Source organism: Mastacembelus armatus, chromosome 3 (genome assembly GCF_900324485.2).
Source record: "Mastacembelus armatus chromosome 3, fMasArm1.2, whole genome shotgun sequence".
NCBI classification, from domain to species: domain Eukaryota; kingdom Metazoa; phylum Chordata; class Actinopteri; order Synbranchiformes; family Mastacembelidae; genus Mastacembelus; species Mastacembelus armatus.
In genome coordinates this window covers 15,391,483-15,402,579 of record NC_046635.1, presented here as the reverse complement: position 1 = coordinate 15,402,579, position 11,097 = coordinate 15,391,483, and the positions used below count along the sequence as shown (strand labels likewise).

Genomic DNA, 11,097 nt, shown 5'->3' with positions numbered 1-11,097 from the left:
GCCACAACGTCATGGACATGTCAAAATTTGTCCAGGCCCCAAAAACCCCCTCAGACCCCAGAGGGTTAAAGACAAGTTTCATTATAGCTACTTAAACTTTTATAGATAAACTTTTAAAAAAAACATGAGCTCAGCAGGGGTTAATAGGTATTTGTGTGGTAGTGTGGCTGAGCGGTCCAAGGAACTGGATTAAGACTCCAGTCTCAGTTGAGGCGTGGGTTTCAATCCCACCACTGCCAGTTCTTTGTTCTCATAGTGACGTCTGTGAAAGGTTTTCTGATTTCAGGAGCTTCTCCTTAACTCATTGTGATTTGAATATCAGTGAAAGACAATAGAGTTAGACATAACTGTGAAACTGTTTCTTGTTCTACTTAGTGTCACATGACAGAACTCCTCCTTGTTGATGTTACACTTGCAGGACATACAGAGGAATCAAAATGCTGTTCATCAGAAACATCAGTTATATTCGAGAGATTATCCTGTTTTCAATGACTGAACCTGAGAATAAACCTGCTGCTGAGCTGGTTTGAGATTGCAGATGTGTTGCCAGGACAACCATTGCATCATCATAACATCATGTGTGTACACTGTAAAATACTCAACTGGATAGGCAGTGAGGAGAAACAGTAAAAAGGATCAGACTAATATTGGAAGAACCTGTCTAAGACAATAGCAGGGGGAAATTAAAACCAATGCTGCTCCTAAAAGTCTTTAACATTTGTAAGAATTTACTAAATATACTCCGATAGTAGATATGAAATGAAAACTGTTTTCAGAAAACGTAAACATTTTATTGCAAGAACAGTAAAACAGTAAGGAAAAAATGGAAGTGTCCTGTGGGCTCAGTGGACAATGTTGCATTTCCCAGCACCATGAGAAAAATGAAAATTCTGAGTAAAAAGTTAGATATGAGAAAGAAAATGAATTTCAAGTTGGAAGTTGGAATTCTGAGAAGAAGCAAACATAGTACAATCATACAAAGTGACTGATACATACAATAATATTAGTAAAACATCTCTAAAACAAGGGCAGCATGGTGGCTGAGTGGTTAGCACTGTTGCTTCACAGCAAAAAGGTTATGGGTTTGCAAACCGGCCTTTCTGTGTGGAGTTTGCATGTTCTCCCTATGCTTGCGTAGGTTTCATCAAGGTCAGCTAGAAATTCTTCTGGGAATTCTGCGCAGATCATCTACTTTAAAGAATAATGTGACGAGGTGACTGAGTGGTTAAGCTGATGAACTTCTAATCCATTGTGCGCTGCAGACACTGGTTTGAATCCCATCCTCGTCGTGAAAGCTGGAATTTGATGTTCAAAGATTATAAAGAGATTAAATGTACAAAGATCTTTGCTTCAGAACTTTCAAGTTAGATGTATTAGCATGTATTACATTTGTGTAGTATAGAGGAAGAACCAAAGCGCATTGATGTGGCCACACTAGCAGACTCGAGTACCTGTGCTGATGAACTTCCTTGTGGGAGTAGTAGCAGAGGACGGTTTCAGTGCATCGACTTCTGGGTTATGAAACAAAACAGAAACAAACATGTTTCTCTTTAACTTAACATGAAGCACATCTCAAACCAGTTCTCTGTACAACACTGAACGATAACCTAGACTCAGTTACTATGGAAACACTATTTGAAGGTGTAACTGACATCAACAGAAGGCAACACACTGACTTTATGTGGTCAGTCCAATTTTGAACAGAGCTTTGAACAGAACTGTTCTTTAGGACGACCTCTACAGAGAATAGTGGACCCAAGATTTGTCAAGAAAAAGCGGTTGTGACATGTGTCACAATTGGAAAAACAATAGTTGGCTATACTAAATGAAGCCTGACTACCTCTGTTGGTAGAGCATGAGCCTTTTAAGCGCAAGGTCACAGGTTCAAGTTTCACATTAGGCGGAGTAATCATTTAAATATACAGAGTGTTGCTTTAGCTGCATCTTGCAATAAGCACCAGTATCCTGACAGTGCCAGTTAGTGGCTGGAGCCAATCCCAGCAAATGTGAATGAGACGCAGGATACACCACGGTCCAATCACCACTCTCATCACAGGGCCACAATGGGAAGTAAATCCTTCCAGTAATTTTCCACTCCCCTACCCTTTACAGCTGTGGGGACATTTGATTTTCTAAATGTTGAGGACAGTCTGTGATGTCAGTCAGTATCATGCTCTCTATAGGTAAACAAATAGTCCAGAAATTTGCAGTTTCTTCTTCTTTAAAGAGCTTATGTTTGACCTCTTCCGTAAACTGTCGTAACACGTATGCATAACTTTTTCCTTTGCTACTCTCAAAAAAAGCGTATGTGGCATATGTCACAACCGGAAAAACAGTGTTTCGCAGATCACAAATGGAGTCTGGTTAGCTCAGGTGGTAGAGCATGAGACCTTTAATCTAAGGGTTGTGGGTTCAAGTCCCCCACCAAACAGTATTTCTACTTAAACATGAAGAGCCATGCATCAGTTGTGTTGTGCAATAAGCAGCAGGGTCTTCACAGTACCAGTTCATCTTAAAATTGTCCTACCATGAACTGGGAGGAGTCCAGATAAAATGTGTCAATTAAATACACAGGAACTATGATAACAATGGTTCCAACTAAAAGCTAATCCAGCACCAATCTATTCCTCACTAATCCTTTCAAATGTCATGGGTTAAGCTATAGAGGTACTCTATTGTGCCAAGAAAATGTGGTTTTCACATGTCAAAATTCAGAAAAGAACACATGCTTCGAAAACGAGATCAGAGAAGAGGAGTATCACACTCACTGAAGGTGCCTTTGGCTTCGTCCTTTACACATAGGTCTCATCAGCTGCTCTCTGTGCTCTTCAGAGAGTGTACCAGCTACTATATGCAAGGATCCATGTGTTATCACTATCAATGGTTATTATTGGCCATTCCAGAAGCTAGGTATTCACTACCCTGTCATTCTTCACAGCAGGCTGACCAGTAGACTCAACTTGCAGTGGTCCACTACATCCCCCTCTGGCCCTGGATGGTGATGGGCTCCACAGGTGTGCTCCTCCTGAAGTCTATGATGAGCTTGTTCATCCATGTTCAGTAGCAGGTGGTTAGGCTGAGACCACTCCACAAAGTCTCTGATCAGTGTCCTGCACTCTGACTTCTTTCAGGTGCACTGACATGAGCTTCTCTGAGGAGGCTGAGCAGGGATAGATGGAAGCACAGCTCACACTGCCTAGTTTTTCAGACAGTAACCACCAACCACATTCGTGAGGACAGTGAATCCAGATTGCATTGATGCAGGGTTCCAGCTAAGCCCTTAGTAATTCAACACATCAAATGGCGCTACAAAGAGGTTGGTTGACAGCTACCTTTTGTAAGCCCAGGCTGATTATTACAGACATTTACTGGAGAATTTAGTTGACTGAACAGGGACTGACAAACATGAATCCTTTATGAAACAGTAGAAGGGAGAGAGGAGACAGGAAGGAATTTTGAACAGGGACCGTCCTTCTAAACTTTCTAGGCTCAAGAGCTAAAATCAGTTCTTGCATGTTCTAATGTCTAAAATTCAGACATTGTGGAATAATGAAGATATATTTTAAATGTGCTTGTAAGTGGTACTGCGGCTTAGTTGGTTGATGTACCTGTCTAGTAAACAGGAGGTCTTGTGTTCAAATCTTAGCCGTGCCTCAGTAATAGCTCACTATAAACAACCCCAGATTTTTCTAAATAGCTAAATTACTAATCATCTGAGTTCTAACCTGATAACATTTTCTGTCTCTCTCTGAACTGTTTCTGTACATGTGTTTCTCAGTATTTCCTTCTTGCACTAAGTTTTGCCAGGGATGTTGGGAAACCACAATGATAACAAATTTACAACTTGAACAGAAGAAAACAAATCCATCTTTTTCTAAGCTCTTACTTTTATTGCGGACCGAAGAGGACAGAGGACAGCCGTATGAAAAAACACACTGGCTCATTCAAACAGAGAGTTAATTTGAGTTTGCAAAGCACTTGTACTTGTGGTGCAACATCAGAGTCTCACTTCAGTGCAGTTGAAGACGTCAGGAATCAAGTAACCAAACTGCAGAACCAGTTGGAATCTCTCATTTCTCAGAACAAGACACACTACAAACCAAAACCTGAATCACGTAAAATCAGTACACCAAAGTTCAAATCCACAAGGAGTGGCACGCCTCAACACTCAGATAAACCCAGACCGTGGTATTGGTTTAAGTGTGGAGAAGACGGCCATATTGTTACCTCGTGTAATAATGTACCCAACACAGACCCTGGTGAGATAAAAACAGAAGCAACTGCAACAAAAGGAACGAGCATGGGTACAGGAAAACTTCCAAATCGTCAAACTAGATGCAGCCTCTGAGAAGGGACGGTCAGGGGCTGCAGCGAATCAATGTCCCACAAAATCGTTGCAACCGCAATCCATTTCTCATTTGTGCAGACTAACAAAAGGACTTGTTGGCACCAAAAACACAGCTCAAGTGAATATTAAAGGCACCCCATTCAATTGTCTGTTAGACACAGGTTCTCAGGTGACTACAGTTCCTCATTCTTTTTATTGTAGTTATCTGTCTGATCAAGAAATTAAACCATTGATTGATATTCTTGAAGTCGAGGGGGCTAATAGTCAGTGGGTGCTCTACATGGGTTACATTGAACTTGATCTCATCTTTCCACCTAACTTCCCTGGTACATCAGCTGATGTACATACTCTTGCTTTGGTTGTGCCTGATATCAAAGCTACTCAGTCCTTTGTGCTCAGTGGTACTAATACACTTGATATCCTCTATGATAGGTTTTTGAAAGATACATTATCAGTTAACTATCCACTTCCATATGGATACAGGGCAGTGTTGAAGGTTCTGGAGCTCAGACATAAACAGATAACTGACAGCTATCATGGCGTCATCCGACTGCAAACCGTCCCAGCAGGAAAAACCATTGTTCTGGAGGGAACCATTACTACTTGCTCTTTGCAGTCAGAAAAATCTGTCATTGTTCATTGTTGATATTCCCAGACATCAGCCATAACAGTTGCCAGTTGTTATAGCAAATGCATCTGAGCATGATGTCATGATGTCATCATTCCTGCTAAAGTTGTTATTGCAGAGATATGTGCCATTCAATCTATCATTTCCAAAGAACACAGTATTTCTGATCCTGCACAAGCCACCTCACCCAGCTCCAGATCCTCAATGTCACAAATGAGTTTTAACTTGACTCACCACTCTCACCAGAGTGGAAAGAGCGCATTACAAAGAAACTTAACAGTATCCCACACGTTTTTGCAAAACATGATATTGACTTTGGCAGAACTGATAAAGTAATTCATCAGATCAAACTTTCAGATGAAACACCATTCAAACATAGACCCAGACCTATCCACTCTCAAGACATTGATGCTGTTCGCAAACACTGGCAAGAGCTTCTTGAAGCCGGAGTAATCAGGGAATCTGACTCTCCTTTTTCATCATCAACTGTGGTGGTAAAGAAAAAGAATGGGGCTGTGCGACTCTGCATTGACTATAGGAAATTAAATCTGCAAACAATAAAGGATGCCTATGCTTTGCCAAAGCTAGAGGACACCTTTGCTGCATTGTGGGGATCAGAGTGGTTTTCAGTGCTTGATTTAAAATCTGGCTATTATCAAACTGAAATCGAGGAAGCAAATAAACCCAAAACTGCTTTTGTCTGCCCACTGGAATTTTGGGGATTTAATCACATGCCCCAAGGAGTTACAAATGCACCTAGCACTTTTCAAAGACTTATGGAGAAATAAACTTGAAAGAAGTCCTTGTCTTCATTGATGATTTGACTGTGTTTGCCCCAACCTTGGAAGAACATGAAGCAAGGCTCTTGAAAGTACTTAACCGAAGTTTGGTCTAAAACTATCTCTAGAGAAGTGCATCTTTGTCCAACCATCTGTTCGTTACTTAGGGCACGTGGTTTCCCAAAATAGTGTTGAGACAGACCCAGAAAAGATTTCCACCCTTACAAAACTTACATTTTGACATCTGCCAAACTGGATGCAACCAGTTATAGGTGGCTTGCTGCCTTATCCACCTTTTCCTTCAAACTCATATATCGAACTGGCAGGCAAAATGTTGATGCAGATGCTCTCTTTCGCAGACCCCATGGTTATCTGTCAGATGATCTTAAGTCCCAGAAAGAGAGGGAACGGGTATGGAAAGTTGCTCAATATCATTTGTCCGCCCCTGACTTAGTTTCAGTAGATCAGCGTACTATTCAGGCTGTATGTGATCGACACCTCATCTATGGTTCCAGTAGTTTAAATCCATATGACCACGGTATGGCTCTGGTTCAATTGCTTGCCACTTCAGCAAATGCATTACCTGGCAGCTTTGTGGATGACGGTCAGGTTGGATCCTCCATCATTCCTCAGCTAATAGAAGCTGAAATAGCTATAAAACAGAGAGCAGACCAAACCATCAGACATGTTATCTCTCACATGCAACATGGGGACACACCACCAACCTTGAGGGAAGAACGTCCTGATTTGCCTCTTCTCCTTTGAGAATTAAATCGTATGGGGCTCCAGAACAACATTCTTGTTAGGAGGAGGCAAGTAGGACCTCAATGTTCCTACCAGCTTGTTCTACCAGAGGAGATGCGACATCAGGTCTTAACCAGTTTACATGACCATATGGGTCATATGGGAATTGAAACAACCCTTGACCTAGTCAGAGCCAGATTCTTTTGGCCAAGAATGGCTTCTGATGTTGAAAGAAAAATCAAAACCTGTGAAAGATGTGTCAAAAGGAAATCCCTTCCTGAGAAAGCTGCCACTCTTGTAAACATAAAAACAAGATACAAAGGGATGCTAAACAACAACAAAGCGATGCTAAACAACTACAAAGGCATACAAAGGGATGCTAAACAACTGCAAAGCGATGCTAAACAACTACAGAGAGATGCAGAACAACAAAGCGATGCTGAACAACTACAAAGCGATGCTAAACAACTACAAAGGGATACAAAGGGATGCTACAGAACTACAAAGGGATGATAAAAAACTACAAAGTGATGCTAAACAACTAGAAAGAAATGCTAAAGAACTACAAAGGGATGCTAAAGAACTACAAAGGGATGCTAAACAACTACATGGGGATGGTAAACAACAACAAAGTGATGCTAAACGGCTACAAAAGGATACAAAGGGATGCTAAACAACTACAAAAACATGCAAAGAGATGCTAAACAACTACACAGGGATGCTAAACAACTAAAAAGCGATGCTAAACAACTAGAAGGGGATGCTAAACAACAACAAAGTGATGCTAAACAACAACAAAGATATGCTAAACAACTACACAGGGATGCTAAACAACTAAAAAGTGATGCTAAACAACTACAAAGGGATGCTAAACAACAACAGAGATATGCTAAACAACTACACAGGGATGCTAAACAACTAAAAAGCGATGCTAAACAACTAGAAAGGGATGCTAAACAACTACACAGGGATGCTAAACAACTAGCAAGGGATGCTAAACAACAATGAAAAGTGAGGCTAAACAACAGCAAAGATATGCTGAACAACTACACAGGGATGCTAAACATCTACAAATGGATGCTAAACAACAAAGTGATGCTGAAGAACTACAGAGGGATGCTAAACAATTGCAAGTCATACAAAGGGATGCTAAACTACTAAAAAGCGATGCTAAACAACTACAAAGGGATTGTAATCAACAATAAAGCGTTGCTAAACGACTACAAAGGGATAAAAATGGATGCTAAACAGCTACAAAGAGATGCTAAAGAACTACAAAGGGATGCTAAACAATAACATAGCGATGCTAAACAACTACACAGCGATGCTAAACAACAACATAGCAATGTTAAACAATTAGAAAGTGATGCTGCACAACTGCAAAAGGATACAAACGGATATTAAACAACAAAGTGATGCTATAAAACAACAAAGAGATACTAAACAACTACAAAGGGATGCTAAACAACTACACAGGGATGCTAAACAACTAAAAAGGGATGCTAAACAACAATAAAGTGATGCTAAACATCTACAAATGGATGCTAAACAACAAAGTGATGCTGAAGAACTACAAAGGGATGCTAAACTATTAAAAAGCGATGCTAAACAGCTACAAAGAGATGCTAAAGATCTACAAAGGGATGCAAAACAATAACATAGCAATGCTAAACAACTACAGAGCGATGCTAAACAACAACATAGCAATGATAAACAACTAGAAAGTGATGCTGCACAACTGCAAAGGGATACAAAGGGATGCTAAACAACAACAAAGTGATGCTATAAAACAACAAAGAGATACTAAACAACTACAAAGGGATGCTAAACAACTACAAAATGGGGCTTGGCCCACCTTGGCGGGGGGTTCAATGTCTCCTCCCCTGCCAGGGCACATCACCACTAAAAAGCAATGCTAAACAACTACAAAGGGATGTAGAATAGAGCGCTCGGGGGTTTTGCTATCCCCTATTTTTAAACCTTTGTCTCCAGAACTGTGGCCTCCCAAACTCAAAACCAATGTTGACAACTCTTAGCGGTGGATCACTCGGCTCGTGCGTCGATGAAGAACGCAGCTAGCTGCGAGAACTAATGTGAATTGCAGGACACATTGATCATCGACACTTCGAACGCACCTTGCGGGCTACGCCTGTCTTAAGTCGCTTTGCCATCAATAGGGATGGCCATTACCCTGTGTAATGGATGGAGTACCATATAATGGAAGGACATGAATAGATGAACAAGTACTGGTCCTGTCCTGCTCGTTCTGACAACCCTGCTGGCCGGTTGAGCATTACCCATTCTGGATAGATCAGGGTGCAAGACCCGCTATCCCAAACAGAGAATAATTCTCCAAAACTGATAATTTCAGGCCCGACAAAACGGTGGCTGCAAAAGGGTGTGTCAGGGTGGAACACCCAACACCCTTGGAGAGGACATGGAACACATGGAATCCTAAGGGGTGTCAGATCACTGGATAATACACCAATCAGATCCCAAACCGAGAAGCGTGGAGATGTCCGAGGGATGCGTGGAGAGGAGTCAGTTGTTGCGTGAACGCACGGTCCCCGACAGCCCCTCTGGATCACTGCCGGGTACACCCCCATATGGTGGTAACACCCTGGTCCCCAGAACCATCCTCTTTCCCCAGGAGGGACTGAGAAGAAATCAAATGCTGGTATTTAGTACCAACAAGGACTGGAGGAAGGAAATGACCACCATGAGAGTACCACCGATGGTCATGATCGGTCTCAGGCTTCCATGGAAGCGAGCTTGAGATGGCAAGAGAGGCGAGTAGACATGTTAGACTGGTCCATAGACCCTGGCAACTCCTACTGATTTGTTCCAAATGCTCCGGTACATACAACACCCTACCCAGGGTGTTAGCTCACGTCCCAAAATGTGGTGGGGAAAAGAAAATGACCGAGGGGTCATTCCGATGTACCCATTGTACCGGGACATTCACCTAACAGCGAGGATAAGAACAGAAGGAGGAAAACCTGAATTTCTGGAGGCAGCCCAGAAGACTCTACCAAGGATTTCCAAGGCGCAGATCAGATATAAATGTAAATATCTTAAAAGGCGATCTCTCTCACAGATGAATCTCCTGCTTCTGTGGCATCTGACCAGACTGATCTGGATCAGTTGAAGGCACCACTGCCGGCAGCTGATACAGTGGCGGTAGTCAAGGAAGTTCTGCAGCCAAAAGAATATTGGACGGGGTGGATCATTTGGAATGCCAAATAGACCCACGGCTGGTCGCTGGTACCTATAGGAGCGTTTGGGAACCAGAGGACAAATTTATAGGTTTGGGTGGTTTTGGGGAACTCCCACAGGTGGATAATTCCCTACTCTGTCAGCCGGTAACATCCTCGGAGGTACAACTGGTTGTGAGGGCAATGGACCCCTCTGGTGCACTTGGCCCAGATGGTCTGAAGAGGGGTGACCGGCTGACCTGGGATCCTGATGGAGCTCGGTTGGCAGGCCTCTTCAATAGAGTCCTTCTCTCCGGCAGGTTACTGAAGTACCTCAAGAGAAGCCGAACCACCTTAATCCCAAAAACCGGCGACCACCAGCTTAGTGACATTGGTAATTGGAGACCAATCACTATTGGCTCAACTCTGCCATTTCAGGTGAGACAGGATAGGGAACGTAAGGAGAGACAGGATCAGTGGGATAAAGATGGAGAGACATTGATTGACTTAGGGATAGATGAGGAAGATGTAGTGGAGAATGAGAATGAGAAAGATGGGGTGGGGGTCACATTGAGAGGTCAGCTGCAGGTGCATGAGCCACAGCAAGCACCCAGATATCTGTTGAGAAGAATCTGTTGAGATTCTGGTTGTTTTATTTACGCGTCTGTGAAGAGAAATGGCAGAGACAGAAAAGTCCGAGAGCGCACCCTGTCGGCTTTCTTTATTTAAAAAAAGCACAACATTTTGTTGTTATTATGATGGTATACCACTAAAACTAGACCCTTTACAGATTTGAATGATATACTTTTTTTTTATCTGTACGATCAGAATTGACGGAGTAATTTCAGTTTGTTTCGGCCTTATCAGAAAAAGATGCGTCAAAACGCGCCGGCGCGTGCGTCGACCCCAGAGGGTTAAGAAACTGTTGTCGCTGTGATTATTCAATCCAAAATTGCTTTATGTCACTTGAATCGTGAGACTTTAAGGTTTTATTAGACATAAAATTTTTTAGACTGTATACACATTTTCTGACGATCTTTTTGAGACATATCTGGACATACAAATATCGGAGCGGATACGCTCTGGGGTAGGACTAAAAGGTTAGAGCGTGTTTGTGCTGTTCTCTGAAGGGAGTAGTACACACCGTTGTAGGAAATCTTCAATTTCTTGGCAATTTCTCGCATGGAATAGCCTTCATTTCTAAGAACAAGAATAGACTGTCGAGTTTCACATGAAAGTTGTCTTTTTCTGGCCATTTTGAGCGTTTTATCGACCCCACAAATGTGATGCTCCAGATACTCAACCTGCTCAAAGAAAGGTCAGTTTTATTGCTTCTCTAACCAGCTAAACTCTTTTCAGCTGTGATACTGCGAAGAACCCTCAAACTCCCAGGCCTCTGGTAGA

At 42.2% G+C, this 11,097-nt stretch overlaps 1 protein-coding gene, 1 long non-coding RNA gene and 1 pseudogene across 2 annotated transcripts in view; 2 read left to right on the top strand and 1 right to left on the bottom strand.

Annotated features, from left to right (window-relative positions):
• LOC113138270 (CUB and sushi domain-containing protein 1) overlaps positions 1 to 11,097 on the top strand; it is a 950,854-nt gene that overhangs the window by 32,948 nt on the left and 906,809 nt on the right. The window lies entirely within an intron of this gene.
• Positions 1 to 11,097, bottom strand: part of LOC113122615 (uncharacterized) — a 68,753-nt gene that overhangs the window by 13,494 nt on the left and 44,162 nt on the right. The gene's annotated exons all lie outside the window — the stretch shown is intronic.
• On the top strand, positions 8,527 to 8,661 carry LOC113138312 (uncharacterized; annotated as a pseudogene).